Source organism: Callithrix jacchus, chromosome 11 (assembly GCF_049354715.1).
Source record: "Callithrix jacchus isolate 240 chromosome 11, calJac240_pri, whole genome shotgun sequence".
In the NCBI taxonomy this organism is placed as follows: Eukaryota; Metazoa; Chordata; class Mammalia; order Primates; family Cebidae; genus Callithrix; species Callithrix jacchus.
In genome coordinates this window covers 59,646,816-59,657,293 of record NC_133512.1, presented here as the reverse complement: position 1 = coordinate 59,657,293, position 10,478 = coordinate 59,646,816, and the positions used below count along the sequence as shown (strand labels likewise).

The 10,478-nt window shown below is 37.0% G+C and overlaps 1 pseudogene; it reads left to right on the top strand.

Moving 5' to 3' along the window:
* Nucleotides 1-5,535: 5,535 nt before the first annotated feature.
* LOC118143893 (U4 spliceosomal RNA) lies at nucleotides 5,536-5,668 on the top strand (annotated as a pseudogene).
* The last annotated feature ends 4,810 nt before the right edge of the window (nucleotides 5,669-10,478 follow it).

The following is a 10,478-nucleotide window of genomic DNA, read 5'->3' as shown; positions in this document are numbered from 1 at the left end:
ACATGAATGTGGTCCATATTGATGAAGGTTTGGCAATGGTTCCTTTTCATTCTTTTCCCTGCTCTCTACAGTGATGATCTTTATTATCCTCTATCCCTCTTCCTCCTTCTTTCTAGTTTAAGTTCTCTTCTGTCTCTCCATTCCCATCTCCAGTCTCAATCTTTTATAGTTTTTGAAAGAAGAAAACAAAAACCACCCTCAGCAAATACACATTAAAAAATTTATGACTCTGCCTTTCTTCCTTCTTTTATTTTTATTTCTGTTGTTTCTCTTCCATGCCACTCCTTTCCTGAGAACTGAGTCTTAAATTCATTAGGTGGGACATCTAGATAGGCGTCTGTGCTGGAAGTGTGGAAGAGTGGTAGTCAGAGTGACCCAGAGAAGGGTGGCGAGCCCAGAGCGGGATGAGGAGGGTATTTATGTGGGGACTACTGGTACCCCCCACATGAATTTCTGAAAAATTTACATTTGTAATAAATTTATTTTTGTTAATGAGATAGACATAGATTTATATATACAGATAGAGATATCCTCTCTCAAGAAGAATGCCCTTCCAACATAAATCATTGGCCAAAAGTTTCCATAGATGGACTTACATAAACAGCACATGTCACTGAGGAAACGTGTAGTTAAAATAAAAATAGAAAGTATGGCAGTTTTCCAAAGATAGCAGTCCTCTCACCACTGACTGCTTGAGTGAATGATTACGTAACCCCAGTCTTTACCACTGTTTGAGAACATCAAAAGGACCTTAATTCATAATACACAGCACATCTTAAATCCCTCTTTTTTCTCCTCCCTAACTCTTGTCTTGGCCACAGCTGATGCTGAACCTCACCCTCTCAACTCTTGTTCCTGCCCCTTCCGACCTTTCTAGATGCCCCAGCTTGCTTGACTTCTGGTTTTTGTGGGGTTTTATGGCAAGGTCAGATTCTCATATGATGGAAGGGTCAGAAAAAGTGGGCTGAAAAAGACCAAATGAATTCCCTTTTTCTCTTTACTCGGGCTAGAAGAGGTGCAATGGCTACGGGTAGACTAGAAACATTTGTACTTTAACAAATATTGTCACACTGACACTTTTCCTTTTGGCCACACTAAAAAGGGATGCTCCCTTTACCAAGGAAAATTAATCTATGCCCTCAGCTAGGAAGGTAAGACTGGGTTTTCTACCAGGTGAAATAAAGAAAGCCTCAAGACCCTCCTTAGGCCATCTTAAACTGTTCTGCCAGAACCAGCCTAACTGTTCTTAACTGTTCCTAAACCAATTAAATAATTCTTGCCTTTAATGTCTCTTGACCAGTGGAGAAGGTTAACTTTGGTTGATACCCACCCAGTGCTACTTCTATTCTTTACTTCCCTTCAAAACCCAAAACTAATGTCAGCCACATGTTTCAGTAAACTCTCCCCAATCTGAGACTCTCTGTGTACCTACTGTAGCCAGAAACAGCCAGAACTGTCTTTCCAAATTAAAGCTTGAGCTTTATATAAATGGTACTAGCCACTGACCTCTGGGGAACTTTAAGTGGTAGCCTACATGCTATCTGAAAAAGAAACCCAACATCTATCTCTGCGGCTGGGTCTTGCCACTGGAAGTTGGCAGCTGGGACCCAGCAGGACTTCACAGACAAATGGAGCTTTCTCTTGTGTCTTCAAAGGAAAATCCCAAGCAGAATCAAGCCAGCAGCCACAGCAGGAGTTCTGCCTGCTGTAGTATGCTTCCTACTCAATCATAGCCAGGTGTTATTTTACATAAGTGTCTGTTTATCTTTTAAGCCCCTTGTTAAAGGAGAGGAAGCCAGTATGGTCATCTTCAGACACCCTTAGAAGGTGAACTTGGATCCAAATCAAATAGAAGAGATAATCCAAGAATCTCATTATAGAGTTGGAGTTTAACAATAATGCTAACACTTACTAACCATTTCTTATATACCTGACACTGTTCTAGTGTTTTGCACATTCTAATTTTATTTAATACAAATCTCCATGAGGTAGAAATTACCATTATCTCTCTTTGAAAGTGAGGAAACTGAAGGTCAACAAGGTTAAGTAACTGTCTAATGTATCTGGCACTACACTTCAAACTCAAATGCTTAACGGATACATCGTATTTCCTCTCCCCTAGTGCATGTGAATGGGGCAAAGGGCTGAAAGGGATATCCCTGTCCTCTCAGCCAGTACAAGTGAAATGTGGAAAGAGAGAGGGAGCTGAAATCATGGCAATAAGTACAAATTCTAAGGGAAGGTGGTCCTGAATAGCACTGAAGGTTGAAAGAGAACAATTTAAAAGAAAATGATGCTAAAACTAGGTAATTTATAGCCATAGATCCATACCTTCCAGGACATCCAGCAGGTAGTGAAAATGCAGGCTCCCCAGGCAGCTTAAAAAGGTCCCAAAAGAGACAAAGATTCCACCTCAGTCTTCTACCTCCTTGGAGAGACACCAGGGAATTTTAGTGGTGATGTAGCCCCACACCTTCCTAATCAAATGTACTTGGGAGAAGAGGCAAATGATCCAGGTCAAGACACCCAATCAACACAGAAAAAATGTTCTGAAGCTATATACTGAGGACTTAGAGCATGCTAGACCCTTGTGCAAAGCTAAGGGGAAGCATGGGCAGGCAGGAAAATACTTATCCTCAGATGTGTCAGCTGCAAACATTTTATTAAAAGAAGCCCCCATTCAAGATAACATATAACTGAAAAATATTTAACTGCCCTCTCATTCCAGTACAATAGCTTGCCAGGAGCATTTTTCAGATTGTATCCATTTTTATGACTAAGGGGGGCACTTGGCTAAGTGGAGCTAAGCTCCTCCTCTCAAGATCCTTAAGGTAATCAGTTTCTTTATTATACAAGGTAACATTCACAGGTTCTAGGAATAAAGATATGGTCATATTTTGGGGGAGTCACCATTTGGCATCATTCAGCACAGTTACTTCATCTCAGCAGCAGGAGTTGGCTTCAGAAATAGTTGATTCCAGTTTCCATTTTTTTCCATGATCCAAAACCAATCATCTTTTGTCATCTCAGAGATAACAGGACCATAGTCACAAGATTCCCACTCTGAACTTCTCAATTCTAGTAACCTCAGCCTGTCCCCTTTGTTCCTGAGCCCTGGGGGGCACAGCTGCTTCTTTCAGGTACTGTCTCTGTATTGCCTCGATGTTCCCCTTTTTCTCCAATACCTGCTTATTTATATCCTTACCTTAAATTACCTGTTAAAATGACTGTTGTCTATTTTCCATACCAGGCTCCGCCTGATACAATATGTGAGTTAATTTCTTCTGTGCTGTAATTTGTCTAAACACACAAGAAAGAAACCAAAGTTTGTTGCCTAGTGGAGCTTCAATAACAGGAAACTGTTTAAGTGTTAAAAAAAATACATTCTCCCCTTTATTCACAATGGCAGAAAACACAGGTCATAAATCTACTTTTCATTTGTCCTTTTCCTGTTGTCTCCTGTTAATTATAAATGTTTTGAGGTCAAATTTTTAATGCTGAAAAGTTTATTTGTCAAAATTATTTGTTTTACATAAAGGAGAAGTAATTCAATCCTGAGCAAGAAAACAGAGCTGTGAAAACTTTCGAAGTTCCTGTATGAGTTTCGTCTGGCTGTATTATTTCTTTGTCCACATTATGACAAACTTGGAGGTTTAAAACAATGAAAGTGTACTCTCTCATAGATCTGGAGGCCAGCAATCTGAAAGCAATCTGTCAGCAGGGCTATGCTACCACCAAAGTCTCTAGGGGAGAATTAGTCCTTACTTCTTCTGGCTTCTGGTGGCTCCACCACTCCTTGACTTGTGCCCACATTGATTCAATCTCTGCCCATGAGTTCACCTACTCCTCTTTATGTGTCTTCTCTTCTGTGTCTTTCTCTAAAAACCCCTCTGCTTTTCTTTTTTAGGGATACATGTGATGGCATGTAAGTCCCATCCAGATCATCCAGATCAGCTCCTCCTCTCTAGATCCTTAATCAGTTTCTTTATTATACAAGGTAATATTCACAGGTTGAGGAATAAAGACATGGATATATTTTGGGTGAGTCACCATTTAGCTCACCATTGTCCACCTTCAATGGTCCCTTTACTTTTTCCATTTTCTTCCTTTGGTAATGGGAATATTTTGTAACTGTTGTATTATGTCTGTCTCATTACAGTATTTTGAAACAACTTATTTTCTAGTTTCACAGGTCTACAAATGGAGACAATGGCCCAAGATGGATCATGCTTAGAGTCTCCCCTATACCTTATTTACATGATTAGATGGTAAGATTTGAGACTTTTTAAGCAATGATGTTTAAATGAGATTTTTGGATTTATAACTGGTGCTGTAATGGTTTTAGGCTTTGAGGGATAGGGATATATTTTGCATATAGGATGAACATAATTTTTGAAGGGCCAAAGAGTGGAAGGTAGAGTACTAAACGCTGTCCTTCAAAAAGATATGTCGACATCTTACTCCCTAGAATCTGTGAATGATACCTTATATGGCAGAAGGTGTGATTAAGGATCTTGAGAGAAAGAACTTACGTTAGATTATCCAGGTGAACATGAAATACAATCACATGTACATTTGTATAAGAAAGGCAGAGGGATTTTGAGATAGGTATGCAGAGGAGAAACCACACAAAGAAGTAGCAGCAATAAAATCATGAAGGCAGAGACTGGGTTATGAAGCTATAGACCAAGGAACACCAAAGACTATCAGTTGTCACCAGAAGCTGAAAAAGTCATGAAGCAGATTATCCCCTGAAACCTTCCCAGGGAATACAGCCATGTCAGCAACTTGCTTTCAGACTTCCGGTCTCCAGAACTGTGGGAGAACACACTTATGGTTTTTGTTTTGTTTTGTTTTGTTTTGTTTTTTGTCTATTTCATTGTGATGAGAACATTTAACAAGAGATATACCTTCCTAAACATTTTTAACATACAGTACATTACTGTTGAGACTAGGCACAACATTTTACAGAAGATTACTAGAGTTTGTTCATTTTGCTTGACTGAAACTTCATGATAGTTGATTAGTAACTCTCCACTTCCACCTCACTCCAAACTCTGGTAACCACTATTGCACTCTTCGATTTTATTACTTTGACTATTTTAAATACCTCATATAGTTGAAATGATGCAGTATGTGTCTTTATGTGACCAGCTTATTTTACTTAGCATAATGTGCTCAAAGTTCATCCATACTGCAGAATTTCCTCGCTTTATAAGGCTGAATAGTAGTCCATAATATGTATATACTATATTTTCTTTATTAATTAGTCAGTCAATGACATTCGGGTTGTTTCCACATCTGAGTGAAGTATTGTACATAGTGCTACAAAGAACCTAAGAGCACTAGTATCTATTGGATAAATAACGAGAAGTAAGCTTCTTAGTCATACAGTAGTTCTATGTTTAAGTTTTTGAGGAACCTCCATAATGTTTCCAAATTAACTGCACCATTTTTCATTTCCACCAACAGAGTGCAGGGGTTCCAATTTCTCCACATCCTTGCCAACACTTGCCTTTTAAAAAAAATAATAATAGCTTTGTGCTATCGTAGCCAGTGCGATTTATCCAAGCCACGATTATTGCTAATTGTAAACTTTTCCCAATACCCCACCATGACGACTTGAAATATAGTCAGCATTGGCAATTTTTGACAGTCTCTATGGAGACTAAATAAATAAAATAATAATCATTCTAACAGGTGACGTCGTCTTCGGGAAAATGTCATTCAACTCCTTAGAACATTTTTAAATTAAGTGTTTGGGCTTTTTTTGCTATTAAGTTATATTAATACCCTACATATTTTGGGTATTAAACACTTAAATCGTTTTCAAACATTTTCTCCCATTCCATAAGTTGTCTTTTCGTTCTCTGGATTGTTTCCATTGCTGTGCAAATCTGATGTAGTCCTACATGTTTATTTTTCTTTTTGTTGCCTGTACTTGAGGTGCCATGTACATAAAATTATTGTCAAGACCAATATTATGAATATTTCCACCTGTGTTTTCTTCTTGTTGTTTTAAACTTCCAGGTATTATCTTTAAGTCTTTTGTCCTTTTTGAGCTGATTCTTATTTATGGTATAAGATAAGGATCAAATTTTATTATCTTGTATATGGATATTTGTTTTCCCAAAACCATTTACTCATAAAACTATCATTTTCCTACTGTATTTTCTAGGCACTTTTGTCAAAAAATCAGTTGACCTTAAAGACATACTTCATTTTATTATACTCCATTGTACTTGCAGATACTGTGGGGTTTTTTACAAAGGAAACTCTGTGGCAACCTTGTTTCCAGCAAGTCTATTGGCACCATTTTTCCAATAGCATGTGCTCACTTCCTGTCTCTGTGTCACGTTTTAACAATTTTAACAATTTTTCAAACTTCTTCATTATTATTAAATCTACTATGGTCCTTGTAATCAGTGATCTTTGATGTTACCACTATAGTTGTTTTGAGGCATTATGGTCTACACCCATGCAAGACAGTTAAGTTAATCAATCAATATAGTGATTATTCTGACTGTTCCATGGACTGGCCACTCCGCTGTCTGTCTGTGTCTGTCTGTCTTTCTGTCTCTCTCTCTCTCTCTCCCACCCCCTCACATTTTCCTATTCCCTGAGACACAACAATAGCTGAAATTAGGCCAATTAATAATGATATAATTACCTCTAAGTATTCAAATGAAAGGAAGAGTCACCTATATACAAAAGCCAGAGATGATAAAGCTTAGTGAGGAAGGTATGTCATCTACAAACAGGGACAATTTTGCTTCTTTCTTTCTAATTTGCATGCCTTTTATCTATTTCTCTTACCCAATTGCTCTGTTTATGACTTCTAGTACTATACATATAGAAGTAGCAAGAGTAGGCATTCTTGCCTTTTTCCTGATCTTAAGAGGAAAAGTTTTAAACTTTTTTCCATTAAGTAAGGTGTTAGCTGTGTGTCTGTTATATATGGCTGTTAAGATGTTAAGATAATTTCCATCTATTATTAGTGTGTTGAGAGTTTTTATCATGAATGTTTGTTGAGATTTGTCAAACATTTTACCTTCACCTATTTAGATGATCATGTGATTTTTATGTTTTATTTTATTAATATAATTTATCATGTCAATTGATTTTTACCTGTTGAACCATCTTTGAATCCCAGAGATAAAGAACTTCTTGGTCATGCTATATGATCTTTCTGAAAGCCTGTTGAATTCTGTTTGCTACACTTTGCTCTGATCTTTATGATTCCCTTCCTTCTACCAACGTTCAACCCATAGCTTGCTTGTATTCAGTTGAGAAAATTTTCATGCATATTTATCATGGTTATTCACTTGCAGTTTTCTTTCTTCCTGTGACTTTGTATGACTTTGGTATCAGGGTGATGCTGATGAAACGAACTTGGAAATATTTCCTTCTCTTCGATATTTTGGACTTGAGAGATACTGTTATTTTCTTGATATGCTCAGTAGAACCAAACAGTGAAGCTATCAGGTCCACAGCTTTTCTTTGGAAGTTTTTTATTACTGATAACTACTCCATACTACTTATGTCTATTCAGACTATGTCTTTATTACTCAGTCTCATAAGTTGTGTGTTGCTAAAAATTTATCTATTTATTCTAAGTTACCCAGTGTGTTAGCATATACTTATTATGATTTTTATTTTTGTGTTATCAGTTGTAGTGTTTATTTTTTTTAATTTTAGCCTTTTATTAGTCTAGCTAAGAGTATGTCAGTTTTATCTTTTCAGAATGTCAACTCTTAGCTTTGTTGTTTTCTATTATTTTTCTATTTAAGTCATTTCTACTGTAATCTTTGTTATTTTCTTTTTCCTGCTAATTTTAGGTTTATCTTGGTTTTTATTGGTCAGTTTCCTAAGGTGTAAAGTTCAGTTCTTCATTTAGGATATTTCTCAATTTTTAATGTAGGCATTCATTGTTATGAACATCTCTTAGTATTGCCAGGCTGTATCCCATAAATTTTGTATACATTTTTTTCATTTGTCTCAAGGTATATTCTAATTTCAAGTTCTTCTTTAATCCAATGATTATTTAAGTGTGTTCTTTAATTTCCACTTGTGTAAACTTTCTAGTTTTCTTTTAGTGACTGATTCTGAATTCTGTTGAAGGCCTTCTCTGCCTCTATTGAGATGATCACGTGGTTTTTGTCTTTGATTCTGTTTATGTGGTGGATTACATTTATAGACTTGCATATGTTGAACCTGACTTGCATTCTCAGGATGAAGCCTACTTGATCATGATGGATAAGCTCTTTGATGTGCTGTTGCAATCGGGTTGCCAGTATTTTATGGAAGATTTTTACATCTATGTTCATCATGGATATTGGCCTGAGGTTTTCTTTTTTTGTTGAGTCTCTGCCGGGTTTTGGTATCGGAATGATGCTGGTCTCATAAAATGATTTTGGAAGGATTCAGTCTTTTTATATTGTTTGGAATAGTTTCAGAAGGAGTGGTACCAGCTCCTCTTTCTATGTCTGGTATAATTCGACTGTGAACCCATCTGGATCTGGGATTAACTGCTGCCTCAACTTCAGCCCTTGTTATTGATCTATTCAGAGTTTCAACTTCTTCCTGGTTTAGGCTTGGGAGGGTAGAAGTATTCAGGAACTTATCCATTTCTTCCAGGTTTACTGGTTTATGTGCATAGAGTTGTTTGTAGTAATCTCTGATGGTGGTTCGTATTTCTGTGGAATTGGTAGTGATAGTCCCTTTATCAATTTTACTGCATCTATTTTATTCTTCTCTCTTTATTAATCTGGCTAGCAGTCTATTTTGTTGATCTTTTCAAAGAACCAGCTTCTGCACTTACCGATTTTTTTGAAGGGTTGTTTGTGTCTCTATCTCCTTCAGTTCTGCTCTGATCTTAGTTATTTCTTGTCTTCTACCAACTTTAGAGTTTTTTGGATCTTGCTCCTCTCTCAATAAAATAGGTATCAAAGGAATGTATGTCAAAATAATAAAATCTATTTATGACAAACATACAGCCAATATCATACTGAATGGGCAAAAACTGGAAGCATTCCCTTTGAAATCTGGCACTAGACAAGGATGCCTTCTCTCAGCATTCCTATTCAACATAGTATTGGAAGTTCTAGCCACAGCAATTAGGCAAGAAAAAGAAATAAATGGTATTCAGTTAGGAAAGGAGGAAGTCAAATTGTCTCTATTTGCAGACAACATGATTGTATATTTAGAAGACCCCACCATCTCAGCCAAAATGTCCTCAAGCTGATAAGTAACTTCAGCAAAGTCTCAGGACACAAAATCAATGTGTGGAAATCACAAGCATTCCTATACACCAATAACATAACAGACTTAAAGACAGCCAAATCAAGAGCAAACTGCCCTTCACAATTGCTACAAAGAGAATAAAATACCTAGAAATACAACTAACAAAGGATGTAAAGGACCTCTTCCAAGAGAAATACAAACTACTGCTCAAGGAAATACGAGACATCAAAACAGATGAAAAAATATTCCATGCTCATGGTTAGGAAGAATTAATATTGTGAAAATGGCCATATGGTCCAAAGTAATTTACAGCTTCAATGCTATCCCTATCAGGCCACCTAAAATCCTCTTCACAGAACTAGAAAAAACCACCTTAAACTTCATATGGAACCAAAAGAGCCTGCATAGCCAAGACAATCCTAAGCAAAAGAAAAAGCTGGAGGCATCATGCTACCTGACTTCAAACTATACTACAAGGCTACAGTAATCAAAACAGCATCGTACTGATACCAAAACACAGATAGACCAATGGAAAAGAACAGAGGCCTCGGAAACAACACCACACATCTATGACCACCTGATCTTTGGCAAACCTGACAAAAACAAGCAATGGGGAAAGGGTTCTCTGTTTAATAAATGGTGTTGGAAAAACTGGCTAGCCATGTGCAGAAAGCAGAAATTGGACCCCTTCCTGACACCTTATACAAAAATTAACTCCAGATGGATTAAAGACTTAAACATAAGACCTAACACCATAAAAAAACCTAGAAAAAACCTAGACAATACCATTCAGGACATAGGCATAGGCAAGGACTTCATGACTAAAACACCAAAAGCATTGGCAGCAAAAGCCAAAATAGACAAATGGGATCTAATTAAACTCCAGAGCTTCTGCACAGCAAAAGAAACAATCATTAGAGTAAACCAGCCACCAACACAATGGGAAAAAACTTTTGCAATCTACTTATCTGACAAAGGGCTAATATCCAGAATCTTCAAAGAAGTAAAGCAGATTTACAAGAAAAAGACAAACAACCCCATTCAAAAGTGGGCAAAGGATATGAAGAGACACTTTTCAAAAGAAGACGTTTATGAAGCCAACAAACATATAACAAAATGCTCATCACCACTGGTCATTAGAGAAATGCAAATCAAAACCACATTGAGATACCATCTCATACCAGTTAAAATGCAATCTTTAAAAAATCTGGATACAACAGATGCTGGAGAGGATG